Source organism: Cupressus sempervirens, chromosome 5 (assembly GCF_028749045.1).
Source record: "Cupressus sempervirens isolate cs-2001-9-10 chromosome 5, ASM2874904v1, whole genome shotgun sequence".
NCBI lineage: Eukaryota > Viridiplantae > Streptophyta > Pinopsida > Cupressales > Cupressaceae > Cupressus > Cupressus sempervirens.
The window spans coordinates 1,007,520,701-1,007,544,278 of NC_143122.1; the positions used below are offsets into that span (position 1 = coordinate 1,007,520,701).

Consider the following 23,578-nt stretch of genomic DNA (forward strand, 5'->3'; position numbering starts at 1 on the left):
CTTCTTGATCCATCGTCAGGATGCAAGAGAGAAAAAGGATTCTCTCTTGCATCCTAATGATGGAACACAGAGTGTGATCCTAAGCATCGATTAAAAAACTCACACAATCAGATCCATAAGAACATACAATAATCTATTTTATACCTATATGATGAAGTTCCAATTACTAAAAAAATGGCATAATTCTCATTGTGGAGTTGAATGCGATCCAGACAATATCAAAAGTAGATGGATAACATTAGACTCTATAACAAATCTGTAGTTCTTGGGGTAAAAGATCCACTAGAATCATAGATTGGCCTTGCAACTTCACTAGTTGGTTCCCATGTAAGGACATCCACAGTCAAAACTAATCAAGCATAAGTTCTTTAAAAGACATTTTTGGAAATCCAGAGAAGCAAAAGCAAAATAGCATTAGATTTTTACCAACATAAATACTAACACACAAGCATGCATTCACAGAAGCATATGAACATAGCACAGACCAAACAATGCATTTTCACAGTTGGAGTTTTTCAAGGCTTTCAGTTAGTGCTCAGAATGGACCCATTCTCAAAGCTCTCAAAAGGAACTATCCAAGAGCATTTCATAAAACCTACAAACAACTAAGAAATGATAATCATGTCAGCATTACAATAGTACTTTTTTTAACATTATGCTACAAATTGTTTTGTATTCTAGTGAGTAACTAGAACACATTACTTCTTAGAAAATCTCTTGCGATATGTGAAAGGGCAATTGTTTGTGATGCCCTGTCAAATAAGACCACTTATTCACAAGTACTACTTCATAGTTATGTGCATAGTACGAAATCTTGCAGGGACTAGCAAATCAAAATCCACAAGGTACTGCAGTGACCAGGCTCAGTGGTTACTCCACATCGGATAACTGTTAAGTCTCTCCAGAATACAAAAAACTAGCCATGTTTTAGACGCAGACTCGTGTGCTTTAAGCATGGACTACCCTATTGCAACAAGCCAAGAAAAGAAGATCCAGAAATTAAAAGGGTCAAAAAGGCCATTTTTTGTGCTCATCTCACAATTTTTTTATTGGAATCAAATCTACATGGGATTAGTATAATGTATTATTTCACTTTAAACCTTTGAAATTTCAAGATTTGAGCATTTGAGGATTTTTAACCTTCATTTTGAAATTCTTTATCTACCTCTGTCAAATTCAAAGCCCTTGTTTAATTGTTGCCCCTTGTTTAAAAATTGCCCTCTTTACTATGTTAATTTTTAACCCATAGTCCGTTATTTGTCCATCTTTTGAAACCAATCGGTGATCTCATTCTTTCCGGAACCACTAGATTGCCTTACACCTCAAGTGTTTAATCTGAGTTGTCAATCACATAGTAACAATAGTCTTCTTAGTTGTCCAGCCGCAGATTCTTTGAAAATTTGTATCCTCCACCATCAACAACTCAAGACTTCAATAGTTTGTCGATCCCCCACTCAATGTGATTCTCGCTTCTCAAAGCGCTAGCAAGTACAATTCATTATCAGGCATTAGATGATGAAGAGTGTGGGAAAGTGTATTACCACAATTTTTAAAAAAGAATGGTAGTGCAATATTCCCTTTTTAGCACAAGAAGTATGAGTTTGATGTTAGCCTGTTTCTCCACGGTCCCATAAGCTAAACAGGATATTCAAGGGACTTTTAGGCCACTTGGCCTAGACAGTTTCAATTACAGATTGATCCAACATGTTTGGATGCAATTTTGGGCACTATTTATAGTAAGTCATTTTGGGAATGGTTGAGACCTTCAGTGATGACATGTCAATGATATTATTTACTTATGCAAGAAAGTTAATTTATAAAGTTCAAAATAGATATTTAACTTCAATAATTCAGAACTATAATTAAGTGGAAAATGTCTGAAGTCCCTCTATTCAATAACACAATGAAGATATAAAATAATTGGGGATATGATATTAAAGGAAAAAGCATTGTGGAAAAATAGGAATCGTGGGAAAATAGGACTCCTGATGAAATAGGGGCAAAACGATCATAAGAAAATAGGGAAAAAAACAAAACCCCAAAAAATGGGAAAGACAAAAAACCATTTTGATTTTCCCACATTGGCAAGGTGAATGAATGAATTCTCTTGAGAATGTTATAAAAGAGATTGAAGAGCTCTTTTTGAGCATGCTTGTTTGAATATTGCTATTGCTTATGCTTTAGTCCTTGAAGGAGATAGTATTTCTTGTTGTTGGTTTGTCAGGACACAAATCGTTACCAGCAACACTCTTCATGTTGATGAGAGATACAATCTGTAGCATTGGGAGTGGCTTCACAACAGGGATCACAATTGGAGCTTATCAGGAGCAATTGCCTCAATCTTCAGCTGTGAGTATTGTAGATCTGATTTATAGAAACAGTTGTGAGAAGTTTGTGAAGCTTGACAAGTGAGCTCATAGCTGTATTTATTGTTGTTGCTGCATAACAGTTCCATTGTGCCACTTTGGTAATTTACTGATGCAAGCCAGGGCTTGAAATCCTTTGCATTTGCTGATTGAAATTGCTGCAGACATTTTTATTCATTTCCAGCAAATGGGTACTCTGAAGATGTGCTTATAATCTGATTAAATCATCCGGGTATTCACAACTTGCAAAATGTTATTTTATTTTCAGAATTGTATCAGATTTTGGGTGATTAATTTTAAAGGTTCTCAGCATATTATTGTTATTGATTTGCAATATAAAAATTCCCTTCAATTACTATATCTTCTCTCTTCAATCTTTAAATAAAACAAAAAAAAGACACAAACAGGGCAGCCTATTACAGATGATCGTATCTTACCTTTGCAACAAAATCAAATGGAATTAGTATCCTGTATCTTCAAAAGGCTGTCATCTATTCTGAAACTTATTCTATTCTAAGAAGTAACCATAGGAGACTTAGAGCTTTGACAGTAAAAGAACAATCATGGGCACTGAGAAACAGATTAGGCTGAAAATTCTCTCTAATGTTTCTTAATTTAGAAGTGAGAAACCCCAATGTAAATGTGGTAACACATAGGTAGCATAGTCACTAGTACCTCCTCTTCCCCCAACTCACAAGCACCTTTTGTTTTGTCCAATCCTATTGTAACCTTGATCACTATCCAATCTGCTATTCTAGTAGGTGAACTTGGACTATAGATTGAGGGTTCGACAACAGCAGATACATTGGCGTTGGCCTCATACTGTAACGTCAAATCTAGTTACAGTGTTCTTTTGGTAATCTTTTAAAACTAGCTAGTGTGAAAGTTGTGGAATATCTCTCATGAGTTTGCACAACAAATCTCCTCTACATACCTTGCAAGTTTATCTAGTAGTGATATTGCTATTAGGATTCAACTATATAGTTTTGAAGTCAAACTCTTTGGCCCATTTTTCATGAGTAAGTGGTTCCCAAGAACCCATCTCTCATGGGAATCAATGGAACATTTAGCAATCATTGCATCTAGGTGATGCTTAAAGAGGCAAAGCACTGAGACTTCCCAGGAGGCCAGCCATCCTAGTACTACTCTAGCTCAAGTGTGGTTAACCTTGAAGTTTGCTCCAAGGTTAAGCCGACTTTGCTTGCAACACCATTTGCAAAGCCTTCAGCAATTGTTGCGCCTTATGGACCATTCATTAAAAGGCCCATTAGGCTCATCAAAGGATGTGCAGAAGATATTTTCTATAGCAAGTCAAACTGTGATATTGCTATCAGAATTTAAAAATGTAGTTTCTAAGTCGAACTCATTCTCCCATTTTTCAAGAATAGTAGTTCACATGAACCCATCTCAAATGAGAATAAATGGAACACTTAGAACTCATTGCATCTAGGTGATGCTCACAGAGGTGAAGCGCAAGGGCTTCTTGGGAGGTCACCCATCCCAGTAATACTCCAACTCAAGTGCAACCCATTAAGTTTCCTCCAAGCTAAAGCCCATTCAAAAATTAGTTGTTGTACGTGAGAGTGTTGATTTAACTAAACTAGTACGGACAACTCAAAATAAATTTTTGAAGCCATCGAAGAGCTTTATGAGAGGCATTGTTGCATGTGAAAACATGCCTACTTGGGAGAGATTTTGGGACGATTTTATGTAGGAGCTAAGACTTAGTCTGGATCTTCAAGCAAGGCATCCTAGTCTTGAGCTCTTTCCTTCCCATGTTCTTTAATAGAGTGGTATGCACTAGTGTCCCCGAGTCTTGCTCGAGGCACATGATCTATCTGATACATAAGTCCAAAATCACTTATGACCTCGGCAACTACAAGACCATCATTATCAAACACATCATTTTCAAACTTTATGCCACAACATTGAACATTATCTTGTCCAAAGTGCTTGACAAGAGACTTTGTTGTGCCAAGGGTCAGGCTAGGATTTACACAGACTATCACATTGTGGACCATATTGACCTGCATGCACTCGGCAATGCTCAGTGAAAGTCTATTGCTATTTTGTGGACTTTCGTAAGGCCTTTGATTCCATCCCGCAGGTAGCCCTCTTCTAAAGACTTAGAGACATTGGGATTTTGACATGTTAATGACAGCTATTATGAGGCTCTATGAGACTATTGAGAGTAGATTCAGGTCTCCAAAGGGTTTCTCCAACCTTATTCAGAGCACCATTGGTGTGAAACAGGGTTACCCTCTCTAGCCCACCTTATTCGGCATCTTTATCAATGAGCTTGAGGTTTTTCTCAGGTAATCTTCGCCCCCCAGTAATAGATGCTACTTGCATCAGGTCATGATCTCCATCCTCTTCGATGACGATGGGATTGTTATTGCCTCATCTTTGGAAGGTCTCTAGAGGCTTCTGGATGGTCTTACATCCTTTTGTGACTTACGTCATCTTGTTGTGAACCTTTGCAAGACTCGTGTCATGGTCTTCAACTGCTTGAAGACTTCACATCTTCATTTTTACTTTCAGGGTCAAGGGGTTGAGACTGCTTTCTCTTATACTTACCTTGGGGTTAAGTTCTCTGGACCTCACTTTAGCTTGAGTCTAGCCATTCAACCTAGGATCAACAAAGGGATAGGTTCCCTAGCCATGCTAGAGAACAGTGCTTGAGACGTCATTTCCAAGACACTGGGTCTATGTTGTCCCTTCTGGACTCCTTGGTTAGGCCGACTACTCTCTATGGCTCCATGGTGTGGAGCCCCTCACTCCTCAATTCGGATTGAGCCTCAATTGAGTGGGTTTAAACACTTCTCTAGCCAATTATCAGATGCTACCGGTCAACTCCACACAACATTATTCTTGTTGAGTTTAGGGTCCACCCCTTCAAGATGGCGACTATCTTTGATTTGGTCTGATTTCTCACTGTCTTCGTGGCTTTGTGGACTCCACTGCGTGCCGGCACTGCTACTGTTATCTAGCCTATTGCTCTATAGTTCCCATAGGTGACATCGACTCCGCCACTAGGACCTGTTGCTAGTACACTCAAACCACTAGGCCACTAGGGCCTATTGCTAGTATGTTTAAACCACTACTTTATTAGGTTCAACTGAATTCAAATTGACAGTCTCCCCCCTTCAGTTCTTACTAGATGCTCTCATTCACCTCCTTCCTATACAACAAGAGTTGAATGGGCATGATCTATAGACGATACATTGCCATGACTTGGAGTAATCCCCCAAGGGGGTTACATCCATGGATGACCTTCTACGCTGAGCAATTTTAGGATAATCAGGATGGGATTATTGCATGCCCAAGTTATTTGTCACGGCTCTAAAGCCACGCTCTGCAGATCTCCCTAGGTTCCTTTTGGGTGGGTTCTCATAGACTTTGGATCCAAACCAATTACCACATTGATAGGGAGGACCGGATTTGTTGGCTATGTCCCTTGGCAAAGGCAGAGATAAAGACCCACTTCATTTTCTAGTGCCCCACCTATAATGAGATTAGAGGGAGATATTACTACTTTTTAAAGATTGTCAGACCCTCTTAACTTTCTTCAATCATACATACCAAAGATGTCTCACGCTTTACCTTCGAGAGACATCCAACTCCATGACAATACTCTACTACTTCTTTTCCCCCAGAGCCAGGCTTTGGATCAGCTTATCACTGCCTTCTTCTCACCCCTACCTCCCACTTGGGGTGTGAAGCATACAGTCAACACTTCTACCATCGATCATTCCAGATCCGTGAGACCTTACACTGGTCTTACTCGAGCAGTGTCACCCCTCTAGGAGTACTCAGAGATGCACGAGGATTCTTGATTGCCCTAGGCCTTACCCTTTTGTTCTAGACTTCTTTACACCAAGGAAGGATCCCTAGGCCTTGCCTTAGTGGTGTTCTTGTTCCTGCTCTTGTTCTTGCTCTTGTTTCTCTTTCACTTTCTTGTTTTCTTTTGCTCTGCTCTCTTCATACACCATTTGGTGATCCTGTTGTTGTTAGTCTCGTTGATTGTACGCTTTTAGTCCCTCAGACCCTTTTCATGGTCTCTTGTTGGACATTAATACATTTATCATATCTCTATCTTATCTAGCAAGTGTTATGGTTGGGATGAGGAGGAGAATGTAGCTCTTGCAGCCAAGGACAAGAAGACCAAGGGCAATGATTCCAAGGGTGAGGCCAAACATCAAAAAGGGGATGAGTAGGCAATGAAGGACTCAAGTAAAATAAAATGCTTTGCTAGCACGAAGATGGGACACTATGCTAGTCAATGCCCTAACAAGAATAAGGGTGTAGCAGCATTCACTGAGGTTGGCGAGTTTGCCTCAAAGTTTGAGAATGAATTCCCACTAATTATATGCCAATCTACTACTGTCATATCTTTGATTGTGTCAAAGAGAGACTTTGTCTCCTATGGTGCTTGGGGATGTGTTGTATATTCCAGGGCTAAGGAAGAATCTTATTCCAGCTTCTACCATTGAGAATAAGGGATTTGAGGTGACCTTCCAAGGGCATGTACTTATTTACCCCAAGGGGTACAGTGTTATTTCAGCTTTAGTGATTGGGCCATGCCTTGACAAGCAGTGGTAGTAGAAAACACTCATGTGAGTTGGCGCATAGAAAGATGGTTCACTTGCATCATGTAGCTTAGTTTTAAGAAATCAGAGAGAGATAGCAACAAGATTGCCACAATTTAGTATCAAGTACCAAAAGGTATTCTAGGGGTATACTTTGGGTAAGTACACCAAAACAATCTTTCCCACTAGTGATAGTAGATTAGCAAGCTTAAGAGACTTGGTACACCCTCACATATGTGGGCCCATGTGTATAGTTTCCTTGAGAAGTCATGAGTATTATGTAACCTTAATTGATAACAACTCAAAGAGGATCTAGATATTTTTCTTGAAGACAAAGGGCAAAATTTTCAAACAAATTCAAGACTTATAAGCTCTTGTCGAGAACTGGACAAGGAAGAATAACAAAGTCCAAAGATCATATAACAGGCGTAAGTACACCTCAAATGAGTTTGTTGAATATTGCAAACAAGAGGGCATCAAGAGGGAGTTTAGAGTATGTTATTCCCCCAACAAAATGGGATTGTCGAGAGAAAGAACAAGGCAATTATTGGGGCAAGAGGAACAATGATGCATAATCAAGGGTTGTCACTTCTCTTATGGGTTAAGGCTTGTACCACGATAATTTACCTTCATTAAAAGAGTCTCCATAATGCATTGGGTACTAGGACTCCTAAGGAGGTCTCCACTAGGAGGAGACCAAATACTAGACACACTCACATCTTTGTGTGTATGATATACATGTCCCATCTATCTAGAGCCCACTAGAAAGGACATTCCTACAAGCTACAGTGAGACCTCAAAGGCCTTTTGGCCCTACGTTCCAACACAAACGAAGATTGTTGTGAGGGATGTCAAATTTTGGTGAATGAGACTTTAGGCCATGTCAGTTGAGAGGCAATCATGATCAAGTTTCATAGGTGGAGTGTGGTACATCAAAGGGAACACAATCACAAGATTCGAGGACACGAGATTTAAGGGTTACAAGTTCACCTAGTACAATTACTCCAAGTATACAAGGTAAAAGAACAAATTCACAGAGTTTACGAATAAATGGTGTTGGGTGGATATTTTGCAACAAAGAATTTATGCAAATTCAATCACAAAATAGGTAGACCACCCACAGTGTGTGAGACAAAGTATCTCATAACTTTAAGGGAAGGCTCCCCCTTCTCACCGTTCCTTGGATCAACTCAAGGCAAGCAAGAAGTGAAGAGATGGGTTTAGGGTCTTACTAATATTCTTTCCTCTTTCATTCAAGAAAGAATCCACTTACTTGTGGAGCATGTAATGGGCAAGTTGAATCTCTTACACTATACTTCTATCTAAAAGTTGGAAACTATGATACCAATACCAAACACCAACTCATGGGCTGGTCAAGAGCGTACTAGCTTAGATCTATGTCTAGTTTTATCTATTATGTAAGAAAAATCTCTACCATTGGGCAGACAGACTTCTAGAAGTAGAGAATTTCTAACTATATGCGTGAATTTGAGACAGTAATATAAGCTACAGTCGTAGCTTCTAGTCTATATATTACGACAATTGCTCCCAATCACAACTTTGGGTCCAATTGTTTCTTATATTCACTATGCTCTATTAAACATACATAAATAACATGAATGAAAAAAAATAGAAACAAATCATAGTCTCAGCTTCCATTTTGTTCTATCACAACTGTTTCACATCTTAGAATCCAAATGCTTCTTTCTATTCACTTTTCTTTCAAATTTGTACCACACAATCACAATTATGCTTGCAGAAGTTTGGCAAAACTCTCATGCATATAATAAAAGATGATTTTACAATTGGGAGGGGGGATCAGTCAATCCTTATACAGGAAAAAGAGAAAAAGGTGGGAGCAACTCAACCACCTTGACTCGATCAAACTAGAAAAGATGATTTATTGGATTACATGTACTAAAGGTTCATGTAATCGAATTACATGCAATTGGATTGCATGTAATCTATCTTCTACATCTAAAAGGCTGAAAATTGCTAAAAACTAAAAGAAAAAGATGGAGAAAATTGAATCAATCCTAAATATTATCGACAAAAGTCTTATACTTGCCAATACAATCATAAACATGGGAACATCTGGAATCTTCATCTTCTGTGAAATGGCATCAACCCTGATTGCATTGGAATGACCTATTTTTACAACTTGGTAATTATGTCCAATGGAATCCCGCAAGTGCTTTCCTACAAATTTATATGTTGCAAACTTGTTCATTGTATGCCTCCAAAATCCTCTGAATCAAATTCAGCATTAACTTTGTCAGTGAACTCTGAAGTCATTTCTTCTTCAGTGAACAAGTTGTTTGTTTACCGTCACGAGTAAACAGGTTTAATGCATAATAGAAAAGCAAAGAATGTAACACTGAGTTTGATAGAACTGAACTATTGATTCCATTAATGTTCATGACAATACAATATAAGATAATGTACTTTTGATTCGCCTCTAATGTTGCTTAGATAGTGTACATATAGTACTTGAAGAGGTACGACTCAACCATCGCATTCCAACTACCGTCGGTACGGGACAACTTACACACTTAACTAATAACAATTCCCGAAGGTTTACAAACTATTCCCAAAGGTTACAATTATTCCCGCAACATCATCCCCCCAAAAAAGGAGGTCGTCCCCTGATGACAAATACAAAATAAGGACAATGTTGAATACATATATGAAAAACGCACTAAGAAGAGTGGGGAGGAAGCATGCTTAAAGCTATTGGTTAGGACATAGAAGCATTCAATTTCCTCCACAACTGGTACACCTATTGATTGCGAATATCCTAATCTACGCATATCTTTGAATTCTCCTCGATTACCTCCTTCAACATCACTGTGACTTCCTGTAATTCAGCCTCATTATCATGTGCTACCTTTGCTACCTCCTTTTCCTTCATTGCCTTTGTCAATTGTTGTTCCACCATAATCTTACCCTTTGTTGTTACCTCTAGCTGTGCTACCAGTATTGCACACTCCGCTTTCCAAGCAGTCTGCTAAGTGGCTAGTCGAGTAGTTATCTCCTCCCAAGGTTTCTCTAATGCTACCCAAGCCTCTTCCCTAGCCTTCTCTCGTCGCACTGCAATCACCTCCTCTGCAAGCAACCTACCTCTATCCATTACTTCAATAATACCATGGAGGTATGTATGTACATTCGCATCCCTCCTATCATCTACTAGCATTGCATCTTTTGCCTACATATTAGTCTCTACTTCCCCTCCTGGTGCTACTCTACTCTATTCTCCCATCTCTCTTAGCAAAGGTGTGTCAACATCTCTAGGGACATCATTGTCCAATAACATTACCTCTGGATAAAGGTCCTCTCTCATTGGGGACTGGATGGAAGGTCCCCGTGCTGCAGGTGGAAGTAGTCATCATGTCAGGTATGCACTCGCACGGCCCGATGAACTGCTTTGTCTTACTGGTGCATGATGTTCCTACTCTGAAATACTCACATCCATGCTTACCCCAGGACTACCTCCTACTGGGTCAACTAATAATGTGGCATCATCACCACAGCATCTAACCTAATCATCTCCAGCCAAACCTACTCCTGTAATCCATCACCTGCAATCCCCAACTACTTCTATCACATTTCCGACCAAATCTTCAATTGTCTAAGGCATATCGACAGCTGCCAAAAAGCTTTGTGTGTGATACTGCCACTGGAGTGGTCTCCATCACCGTAGTCTTGGCCACCCTCGAAACCCTCGTCATCGTCACTGTCAGTGAAGTCATATCTATTGTTGCTCTAACCTGACCAAATGCTAGAATAAGGCTGTTGGCCGCAATGGGTGTCAAGTGAGTTGTGCTAGACAACATAGGTTGTCGAAATAACAATGAGGTTGCTGATATCACCTCCATTTCCTTCCCTTCGTCCTCTTCTATGTCATTCTCATCATCAAATGTCTCCTAGCACCTATTATCTGTATCCTCGAGACCTAAGATGACATTTGTCGCTTGTCTAGACCTCTTCTATCATGCTACTTTTTGACCACTTGGAGAGTCCAAATGTCGCCATCTCATAATAGGGGGCTCATCTAGTACCACAAGTACTACTTTAACCACTCATCAAAATTTCATGCGACACTTGGTTAACCATGACATCCATAAGCAATCCGATCGCATGGTGCGGCATGTAGAACGTCCTGTGCTGAAGGGTCAAAAATTTGTACATGTGCTCAGCTAATAATGAGCCCCAATCATAAACCCTTCCTCCCAACAAATTATTCATGATGGAGACCTACTGAAATGAAATGTTGCGCATGCGGCTAGAACATGTTAGCCGACTTTTGACCAAGTCTATCAAGCATCTCCAATGCGGCTCTAATAAACAACTTATTTATCCTCCTGTTTTGTGAAGCCTTGTTAAGCAATGCCCTCTCGGGCTCTATGAGGTCATCTCAACAAAGTAGTCGAATGTAGAAATCCCTTACTTTCGGAGTCAATTTTTGTGCCTTCAACTTCACTTTATGCCCTTTCAGTGGTAAGGAAAAAACTTGCCTAAATTCTGATGGTGTGAAAGAAACTACTACCTGATGGTTCATGCATAACACTGTGCTCTTCATGGAAAGGCTATCAAAGGTCTCAATCATTGCTCAAAGAGGGCCTTCAAAATCCTTGATGTAGAATATCGGTGTCTGTATCATCCATTGCACCTACGCATGCCTCCGGTTATCTCTAATAACCTAGTTGTCTAGTGTTGGTCGCACTCTCAAACCACCACCTCCAACAATCCAAGCCATTCAAGTCTTCAAACATTATTGTTCGTAGCATCACGTGCTCTTTAGCCAGGGTTGTAGATACTCTCAAGTTCCTCATCTTCATGCCTTTGTCCATACTGCCAGCAACTTTTACGCTTAAAGGCAAAATTTGAGCATTCTTGGTCATCTTGAAACTCGAACTCGAGAAGTTTGCACGTAACATTGTTCTCCAAGAAGTGGTTTGCTTCCCAGCTAAGTCCATAACTGTCTTGCTTGTGTCGTCTCTTGCAATAATTGATTCTTCCAATTATCGTACGGCTTTTCTTTCCGATTTTCTTTATATGTCACATGTTCCTTCTCTGATGGTACTCTTCTTCCACTAATGGGCTCTTCCTTCTCCTTAGCAATCCTTTTCCACCGATGGCCTCACTTTGTTCGTGGATTGACTCTTTGCAAACTTCCTCTACCTTCTCCCATGCAAATGCTTAATGCTTGCCAAAAAAATTCAATGTAAATAGCTCACATTTATGTGAGATGATGCACATTTGTTCTCAAGTGTCTGGCTAATAGTCTTAATATCACCATGGGCGAATGTTTTGATGGCTCCATGCAAATGTGTCCGTGTATTTATTAGTCTACAGCGGTTTTTATTTCTTGGATGATGGCAGCGATCTTTTGCTGACAGTGACCTCATCGTGTGGTGACTTCTGCTTGGTTTTCTTTTTCTTTTTTCTCTTTTTCTTTTCTTTTTCTTTTTCTTTTTTTTGCTCCAAAATGTTTCCTCATCATTTTTTGCAATGACCAATACAATGATTTTATAGTGGTTGTGTTGGTTTATATCTTCCCAACCACCTTTTAAACCAATAATCCTCCCCTATACAACATTATGCAATTTTTTAAATTAGAACTTTTGTATAACCCCAACCTAGACCAAAATTATAACTCCAATGACTTTATATGGATCAAATATGTCTATGAAACTATAAAATAACCATTTTGATAGTATTGATCACACTAAGACCTCCTTACACAATTTTGACAACTTATCACTAATGGCTTCTCTAGCCTTACATCTTGACTTAATAGACTCAACTACATCATAAATGACTCAAATTAATTTCAATTTCTCCTATAAGAAATATTAGCCTCCTTGTGTTCTTGTACTTCATGTGCTCCTACACCATACTCCCAACCTAGAAAAAGTTTTCAAGTCTCTTGGAAACATGGAACTAATAACCTGCAACAAAAAACTAGACCAAAATCTTCATCTTTACCTTCACTTTTCTTCGCCTCTTCATGCCTTTATCACCATCATATTTTCTTTTAAGACACAGGAATGTCTTCAAAACCATCTTCTCAAATACTCTTGTTAGTGGAGCATTAGTTGTCGCAACTCCATGGCACCTTATCAGTCAAAGATCCACCTTTACAATGCTGCTTCAAACTCAACACAAACAACTCTCTTGTGTGCCTCACCTAGGAGTCCTATCCTTCCTCTTTTCCATAGTCTTTTGGCAGCCATCGAACCTTCCCATGGTCCTAACAGAACTTCCTTGTCTCTCTACAAAACAACACAACACCTTCTTTTGCAGCAATATGGATGAGCACCTGCAACCAAAATCTCATCAACTAAACAAAACCAAATCTTCAAGGTCTTGGTGTGGATTCCCTCTTTTGGTGCTCTACCCACACACTCAAGATCTTCAAGCTCTGATACCAATCTGATGTAGAACATCTTACAAACCAACCAATTAATAGGGATCTATTCTGATCCATTCAATATACATTAAAAAATTCCATTATTAGAGGCATCTCTTGAGGTAAAACAAGATATTTTCAACACAAGTTTTATCAACATTTCACCATTCACATAGTCTGATTTCTACTTCAGAGTATATTATTCATAACTTTTGTTCCCGATATATTCATGTAAAACCCTTGGGAGGAATTGCTTCAAACTAAGCCTATTAAAACATATCCAAAGCTGAGACACATCCAATTCATAATTTACAAGTTATAGTCTTTGCACCGAGACCCATTTTCATTGTCATAAAATAGAAAAAAAACATGCAACCCTTCCTAGGGCATCCAATATCTTTCTCAATACAAATCCAAATGATCCCAAACCAACTTCAAAGTAACCTGCTGTGAATCTAGTTTCCAAATATGTAGGCCATTAATTGTTTTAATTTATAAATTATTATGTGAGCACAAATCATTTCCTGCAACTCCATTTAAGGTATTTTTTTTTTTAAATCACTAAGATATGTATAACTTCCACAAATTGGAATGAGAACGACTCAAACAAAAAGGGAATGAAAGATGATTCACATATCTTTCCAATGAATATACTTATAGGCCCTGATTCTTCCAAATGTGTCCATACTAGACCCTGCAATATAATTGTTGTCAAGGATTCTCAAATCTGAAAACAACCACTTTCACCAAAATGTTTACAACTTTTTCAAAACTTAATGAAATTACTCCAAACCAAAAAGAGAAGGAAGATTATTCATCACACTGTCAAAATATAAAAATTATACATGGTTTGCAGGCCGTACCTGGCCATCCAAGGCCTGGAAACAACATGAAAACTGAAAAACCAATCAAAACAACAATTCAGAAAAGCTGCAAAATTGCTCCAAGAACACCAATTAGTTTCTTAAAGTGAAACCAATTTCCTTTGATATACATTTCCTTCAAATGCGGATGCTGATAAAAAGCCTCAGGAATCCTTCCTGAAAATGAATTATGATCCAAAAATAGGTATGTTAATCTAGGAAGACAAGAAAGCTTTGCCGGTATAGGCCCAGAAAATTTGTTGTGAGACAAGTACACAATTTCAAGATTTGGTAAATCGGCTAGTTGTGAGAGAACACCACCATTAATGTTCATGACAACACAATATAAGATAATGTACTTCTGATTCCCCTCTAATGTCGCTCAAGCGGTGTATATATGGTACCTGAAGAGGTGCAACTCAACCGTCGCGTTCCAACTACCCTCAGTACCAGAAAACTTACACACTTAACTAATAACAATTCCTAAAGGTTTACAAACTACTCTTGAAGGTTATAATTATTCCCTACAACATTGTTATCCTCTGTGAGGACCTTGTATCCCATTTGTTTTAGATCAATCATCTCTATTTCCATGCCCTGGCACAAGGGCTTCCTATGTCTTCATCAAAAAAAATTCCATTACCTATGCCTTGTGACCCATGAGTCCCTGATATTCATAGAACATATCTAGGGATGGAAATTGGAATGATGTCATATAATCAAGACATCCAAATCACCCTCTACCATTTGATCACACGTGCTCAAATCTTCTCTAGGGCATTGGTCTCTTAATTGAAAGAGGCAATCATATGAAGTCATTCTTCAACACCTCTAATATGTTCAAGGACTTTGAGCACATCTTTAATTGACTAAACTCCCTCTGAGATAATTTCCTTGAACCAAACCTTAGCTACCTCAGCCCTCCGATTCACGTGAGTTGTTTGTGATGTGATGACCATGCGATGCGAGGATTGTTGGCGAATGATCTCATGAAGATGAGCATTCTCCAACTTCAACTAAGTTCTCTTCTCCCCGAGCTCGTTATTCCTCTTTAACTAGGTAGAGACTGCATCTTGGGCATCTTGCTAACATCACAACCATGATTGTTTCCAATGTTCAATTTTGGGAAACTTGTAATCAGAGTGATTAAGCTCGTCGGCTAGATTATCCACCAGAGGCTTTGCAATCTCAACATATTTGGTATTCGCAGAATCAACAAGGATTCTTGAGACAACCTTTGCCTTTGGAAGCTTAGACTTGTTTTTCTTTGCAAGGAGATCATCTAAGAGCTGCTTGATATTTCTCCTTTTCATGGTAATGTTTCCTAACCTGGGAGACAAGTTGAACGTTTTGCCCATTGAGGCTAGAATGGTTGCTATTGAAGACATTGATCCTAATTGTATTTTTGTTGTCATAATACACGCCTTCGTTTGCATGTCGAAACCATGGGTCTTTTTTGAGATGCATATGTCATGAACATCTTGAACCCTGAAACTGAGGTATCAAGTTGGGAAATTTGCCCTTCTACAAGAGTTGGAAAATCATCAAACACATTTCTTAAGTTCTCCCATTGTTCTGTTGTGAGGATAGGAAGAACCGCAAAAGAGATAGGTAGTGCTAACATATTCACCTCTAAAATGGGAATTACAGGCATGAATACGGTAGAAAATGAGTCCACATCATTGTCTATGGCAGCCAAGAATGGTTCCTCTTAGGTAGATGGCTCTTGGTTGCTAGGTGGTTATGGAGGAGATATGATCATTATCTCTCTCCCTCTTCCTCTTTTTCAGCTAATTCTTGCCCTTGCAGGGGTGCTTGAGAAGAATGGGAGGGTGGAATCATAGCTTTTCCACCTTTGAGCTTCAATTTGAAAGTTCTAGCTGGCTCTGAGGATGTCTGATGAACCGTCCTTTTTCACCTCCACTTGAGATGTTCTTCCAATTGGGCCAAAATGACTAGCATTATACTCCATCCTTCAAATGAACTCTCTTTAGACCTTTGCTTTTTACCCATTTGTTGGTATTCAGCAAAATAGACTAAAATCTATCAAAGATAGAAATTCCCTCTTTTTGTTACCCTTGAATGGGAATGGGAAAAAGCTTTTCCAGTTAACTATTGTGATACTTCGGATCCAAGATTATATCATCCTCCTCAATTTCAACCCCTTCTGGAATATGGATCATGTTGAGGTCAAGGATTTGCTGCAAAGTAAGCTTGCACTACTCCATCTTGATGATATATACCTCGTTGCATAGGTCAATCCATACATCCTCCATGCAAAAAATGTGGGTGAATGCCCTTTTATCTTTGAACACATACCTCAATGGTCAAAGTTAGATCTGGCCTTGAACTTCTTCAATATAATCAGCTGAAGTTCGGATTCCATGGCTTTTGCCTTATACACTGAGGTAAGTGCATATTGGCTAATCTGGGGAGGTTTGGTAGTGGTAATGTTGAATCCTGGCCTGTGCTGGCCAGTTTGATATGATTGCACTTCCATTAGTTGCCTAGCCATTTCTCTAAGAATTGTCCTATCAATAGGATATCTCGGCAAAGTATATGGTTCTCCTTCAAAATAACTAACTCTCAAGTAACTTGAGTTAGAAATTGTAGAAAAATACACCCATATTGATTTACTCTCTCATGCCTCATTTGTTAACCTTTTTGTCACTAACTCTTTGTTGAAAAGGCACTTGAAATGCCGAAAAACGCATCATGCACCCTCTTGTAATGATGCTTTCTCTGTGTTAACATGAGCTGATCATAGTAATTCCAGATGAGAACCAAAGACCAATCTCCCTTGGTAGAGTCCTAAGAATGTCCCCAAAGCAGCAGCGATATAGACCAAGTATGAATTCATGTGGAATAAGGATGAAGTACCCACATGAATCACCTGCTCACAATGTTGTGCTTATGACTTATCCCCAATAGACGAGTTCTCTATGTTCAAGAATCTCATAGATGAATCTGAACATCTAGATCTTGAAGTGATTGGGTTCTTTGAGACCACAGATCCTGCTTAGAAAAGTTATCAAATTGTTGACCTCTTGAGAGAAGTCAAATCTATGTATTGCCATTGGCCATCTAGAGATGTTTGGTTGTTTATTGACCAGCCACTTGTCATTTACATGCCTTTAATAATCCTGTCTTGCTTTGATTCCACGAATGCAAGGATATTTCCTTGGATAGATCCACACATTATGGAGTTGCAGGAACTTCGAAGATTTTCTCAATCACATCCGGATCCAAACTAAAAAGTACCTTCCTATCTGCATCTTTAACTATTTTTTACTTGATGCTAAAATGATTTGCACATTCCTCATCAAAAAGGTGGATACTAGATGGATATGACTCCTCGTGATATGTTGCATGTCATGATCAAAAGATGTCTCAATCCTCTGCAAGAAATTGGCCATATCTACATAACCAATCTATGTATCTCAGATTCAATCAAGGGTAGATGAAATGTGTGATGGAGTTGTGCGGGCTAGGTCCTTATCATACTGATACTTCATTTTTCCTTTGGCCTTTGGAGGTGTGGACATATCTCGTGCTACAACACGAAAATTCCAAAGCGTGAATACATTGTCTAACGGGATTGGATCCATGAAGGCTTTGGATTTTGGGTTGTAAAGGCAGATCTATAAAGGATAGGTGTTCAAAGTATGGATTAGATACTTATAGAACGCATTTGATGGATGGAAATGAATGAGATAGCTTATATTTTGAGCAAAGATGACCAAAATCGGGTTTACAATGATGGATTAGATGGAGGTAAAGTGGGTCTTTTGTTTTGAATGGCCAAGAACCGAAGTTGGAAGCATATAGATGTGTTCAAAATGAGAATTTTGTTTAATAGTGTGATCTTTCACCAAATTCAGGTTCATGAAAGGTAATTACATGGGGTAAAAATTCATCATTTTTGCTTGATAAATATGCAATCAGGTTTGGAAGATGCAATTGCATATGTAGAAAGATGGACTTGGAAAGTATTTGAAAAATGGATTGACATGGGAGATGAAAGCATGGATATGCAATTACATTCTTGGGTGAAAATCTTCAACTTTTCTCCAAAAACAAACCAAAACAAGTAACAAAATATATACAAAAACTAAAAACCAAAAGAAAGACATACCTCTTGCTTTGACTAAAACTTTGACAAACTCCAAAGCTTCACTTTGCATGCAACTTTGTTTTTGAGATGGAAGAGTTTTGCATTTGCAACAAAGATAAAGATTTCAAACTTATTTAATAACTTACTACAAAAAACTAGGGCCGCATTTGAACAAATCAATAACAATGAGCCAACGAATACAAAAAATTAACAAAACAAGAAAGAAATGCAAGCAAAATCGAATCTTCACACTTACCTGCAGAGCAATGAGAAAAATTTGGGAGATAGAGAAGTTTGGATGAACTTGTTCTTTTAAAAAGTGGGTTCTCCAAGTGTATTTGCATGCCATGACCCAAAGTCTTTGAAAGATTCAAACCTTGGCTTCAAATCGGGTTTAGAAGATGCAAATACATGTGCAAGATGTTGCCAATGAACTTGCAAATGTCTTCCTAAGTGCAGATCACTCTTAAGGGAAGAATTTCCATGTATGAAAATGCATCTACAAGGCAAATTGTGGTCTCAAGGGGCAAACACATGTGGGTGTAGTTGATGCAAATTCCTCAAGGGACTCCTTCCTTCAAACACTTTATGCAAGGTCGGGTTTAAAGAGCCCTATTGCATCAATGTTTTTGGCTTTGGAACAGAAAATCATGATCTTGGAGCCTTTTTGCATGAAATGCCATCTTGAGGAATGAGATTGAAATCTCAAACTCCAAATGCATGAAGAGAAAATGCAAGGCAAATGCATGTTATTTGTATTACAACCCAAATTGCACTCTCCAAGAGGCATTACATGTGACGTTTTTTTTAATGTAAATGCACTCTTTCAAGGCAAATCAGGTTCTCTATGGGCCTTTACAGTCATGTTTTTACCTTTCAAGCAAAAAAAGGTTTTCAAGATGCAATCACATGTTTTAAAAATGCAATGTCAATACATTGAACACTAAAAAAAGCAAATTGTGGTCTCAAGGAGCAATTACATGTGTTTCTACAAGCAAGACTTAAAACTGGGGTTAGAAGAGCCAGATGCATGTAATGTTTGTTGATGTGAGTTTTGTATCACTTACATAACATATTAGGATTTGAATATTCGATATGGGATATCAAACATGCATTTCCTCTCTTGAAAAGTTAATGCTCATGAGACATGAGTATAACTCCAATGTTCCTTAAACCGTTGGATACTCGATCAGTTTTATCGATGTGATTTGCTGGTAATCATGTAGGCGGCCTTCGCTATTCATTCAAGGATGACTTGGACTTTGGTGGGATGAAGGTGATGGTGGCTCGGTTTGTGAAATGTGCGGGTCGCAAATAATGTTGATGGTAGTGATGATGGAGGGTGTGTCTGCCGATGATGATGTTGATGGAAAGAGGTGGTGGTGGAAGGTGAGTGGGTGAGTTCTAATATTTGACTAACTTCCCTAACTTCCTTCTCTAAACTTCAACTACCCAGCTACTCACTATTTTACTCCTACTCCTATGAATGGAAGGTTAGCAAATGGACGGGGATTGAACCTAATGAGAGCTGACCAGCAGCCTCACTTCCACAGGTGCAATGATTCAAAGGAACAATAGACTAGTTCACCACACAAAGCTTCCCAAGCAGCCACTAGGATGCTAGTGGTCTAGTATTGATCCCTATCAAACATTTACCAATGCTACCATACAACTATTCATCTACTTTACTCTCACTTAAACAACTTGAAATGAAATTTGCTTCAACAACTTGAAAAGAAATCTAACTATGTGGAAGTAGAAAACAGGCAATTATACCCAATGTTCTTAATCAACATGCAAATCGCAACAATGAAAAAGAGAGCAATTTTGGTATTATCTTCGAAACAATTCCTCCAATACTTTACAAATGAGAGCAAATGGCCTTATATAGGGGCCAGAAATACAACGGACGGTGGAGATCAAAACAAGATCAACAATCCAGATTGGATCCTAAAAACCCTAATTAGGGTTGCCACCGCATCGGCCAATGAGAAGATGCCACCTCATCAATGGACCAATGAAAAAAGTGCAAAAAGTGGCAACCAATGAGAAGGCACCAAAATGGTGGCCAATCAGAAATAGACACTTGTCCTATTCTAGAAGAAAGAGAAATTTGCCACTTGGGCTTACATCAAATGATCTTCTAATATAAATCTTCCCTTTTCTTTCATTTTCTTAGCTAAGGCAATGAACTTAGCTAACCTTTCGTTAACTTCTTCCATAGGAGGACAAGGTGTGCGCTTTGCCCTAAGTTCCACTGACTTCACCACGCCATTCGCTGCTTGTAGTATCTTTTCGTGATCCTTCTCATATTCTTTCGCAAATCCAATAAAAGCACTGAGAGAGGAAAGGGTGCCCAAATGCTTCTTCTTGATAGCAACCGTTCCCAACTCATCCAACTTCAATCCAAAATTTGTCTCGTTGACATCCTCTTTGCCAAGGGGGATTGTCCTTCCTTTAGTCTATCCTTCATCCGTATCATGTCCACTGTACCGATATTGGTGTCGGTTATTCTCTTCATTTTCGAGAAGGGCGTTTTGGGCATCATATCCTCTTTGTCTTTCTTAGTCTTGTCCGCTTGGGATTCTTACTTGCACTAACATCATCCATGCTCGTCGCCCAAGGGGGATTGTCCTTCCTTTAGTCTGTCCTTCATCCGTATCATATCCACTGTACTGATATTGGTGTCGGTTATTTTCTTCATTTTCGAGAAGGGCGTTTTGGGCATCATATCCTCTTTGTCTTTCTTAGTCTTGTCCGCTTGGGATTCTTACTTGCACTAACATCATCCATGCTCGTCGCCCTATTACGGGATGGTGGAGTGGTGGACTAGAAGGCAAGTAGAACCAAGGGAAGCAATCCTAAGACTAGAACGAAAGAAGGATGTCAACTTAAGAACCCCTTGCAACTCTAGATGATGAAAATTCACCTTAACCAATAATCTTACAGCGACTTTTCGGAATTAGGACTTGACCTTAAGAACTTCAAATCCCTTGCAAATTAGAAATTTATCATGTAATTCACCTCCAAATAAAATTACCCAACCTAGGGCCAAAATTGCAGCCTCTTGCAAAAATCAGAATTTTATCTCCCACAAAATTCGGCTCCCACAAATTTCGCCTTCCATAAAATTCGGCTTCCACAAATTTCTCCATCCACAAAATTCGCCAAGCAAGAAGAGTACAGATCTGCTCTTGCAAAATTGCCAACGCCTTGAGAAGGAGAAGTGAGAAGTGAGGAAGAAATGGGAGAGAGGCCTCCTCTTATACCCAACTTTCTCACTCCCCCCAAGCTAGCCGACTTGGACCCTGGGAGCAAGAAAAACAATAATTAATGCAAAATTATGGCCCACAATTAAATACTTAGCCAAATATTAATTTTGCCAAAATGAAAATTGCCTTTTAAAATTGCCAATTAGTTCTAAATTGCAAAAGGAAATTAAATGGTGCCTTGGAGATGTTAAATATTTCCATTTAATGAGGATTTAGTAATTAATACATCATTAAAATTGGATTTTGGCTAACCAAAAGCCATTTTTCAATATTAAATTACCAATTTCATTAAAGGCAAAAGGTTTTCAAGGCAATTTAAATCTATTAAAGCCAATTTTTTGCAATTTTTCTCCAAATCGATTTTGCTATGCCAATTTTTATTTTTTTTTTGACAAAAATAAAATAAAATTTCTTCTAGAGCCAAAAATCGATTTTTGCAATTTAGCCTTATTTCAACAAAATTAAAATTTTCACCGTAGAAAAATTTGAAATTTTACAAAACCTAAGTCTAACAAAACTTTCCTTTTGAAAGATTATTCAAATTTACACATTTATATCTGGATTTTCAAAAGAAAACGTCTAAGTACAAATTTACAATTTTATCCTGCCAAATATTGCTCTTTAAAATTTTGTCCGGCCTAAGGATGAAATTGGTGGCTCTGTAAAATCAAGTGAAGCTGGGTGAAAATAAGCTAAGTCTCTCCAATACTTGTCCTGAAGGTGCCAAGGCGTGAAATTTTTAAAACTCAAAAATTTTGGACAACCCAAAAATTTGCCGAGGCGATCAAAAAAAAGGGGGTCCTCAAAGAATTTGGGGTGATGGCGTGAGAACCTCACAACATTTTACATGCTTTTGACCAAAATTCATTTCCTTTGGAAAAACAAGTTCTCAAGATGCATATGCATGTGGTGTTTGGAGTTGAAGACCAGAATCAGGGTCTTGAGAGGCTTTAACATGTCATGCATTTGAACTCAGAAGGAAATCGTACTCTCTAGATGTCAGTGCATGTTTTAAATATGCAATGCATTTACATGCATTTATATATCTAATCCAAATTTGGTTTCTCTAGATGCATTTACATGTATTTCATTTTCATAAATAACCTGTAATGGATTTGAATCACTTAAGTTTTCTATTTAGCACATCTCTAATTGATTATTGAGAAAATATCACTTAGAGGGGTCAAATACAATATTTACACTATATACTTTATATGTGTAAATATATTCAAAAAATAATAATTCATTTAAAATGTTTTAATATAAAACATTAAAGTAAATCTCAACATCAAATTAGACTATGAAGTGCATAAAGTCACTCAAGTGAAAATTTAAACAGCAACTCAAAATTAAATTATAACATAAAGTGTACTATAATGACTTAAAACAATTAAGTGATAAAACAAAGGTGATAAAGTAACTTCAAATCATAACATAAAGTCATTTTAAGTTATATTTTTCATAAAGTGAAGTCAACACTAGAATATAGGGTCAATATATTAAATATCCAATTCAACTTCGAGAACCCACTTTTTAGGCACTTAAACCATGATATCTTTTGACTGATAACTTTGAATGAGCCCCAAGAGATATCAAATTGAAGGGAAAACCGAAAGCGAGATATCAAAGGAAATTAAAAGACTAAAACAATCTAAACAACACTCAAAAAAGCAAAAGGGGACTTTTTGAAGGCCTCAAAAATCAAGTATAGGCTAACAAACTAAAAGAACGGAAAAGACTTGATGAGAGCCTTTAGAAAAAGGATCCATTATACGGATTGGGAACGATCACTTGATCATTCTTGGCCAATCAAACAATCAATTATCTCACAGAAATGCAAAACTCAATTGAAATAGTTTCATATTGTTACCTACATTTTGTAGTGACAAAATGCAGGACAACGAATGGCACAAAAACTAGCATTGGTTCTAAACGTACATCTCCTATTGGTAAACTCACAAA

The 23,578-nt window shown here is 38.2% G+C and overlaps 1 protein-coding gene across 2 annotated transcripts in view; it reads right to left on the reverse strand.

The window, feature by feature from the left end:
- Nucleotides 1-23,578, reverse strand: part of LOC149559340 (putative transport protein YPL264C) — a 187,900-nt gene that overhangs the window by 83,142 nt on the left and 81,180 nt on the right. The gene's annotated exons all lie outside the window — the stretch shown is intronic.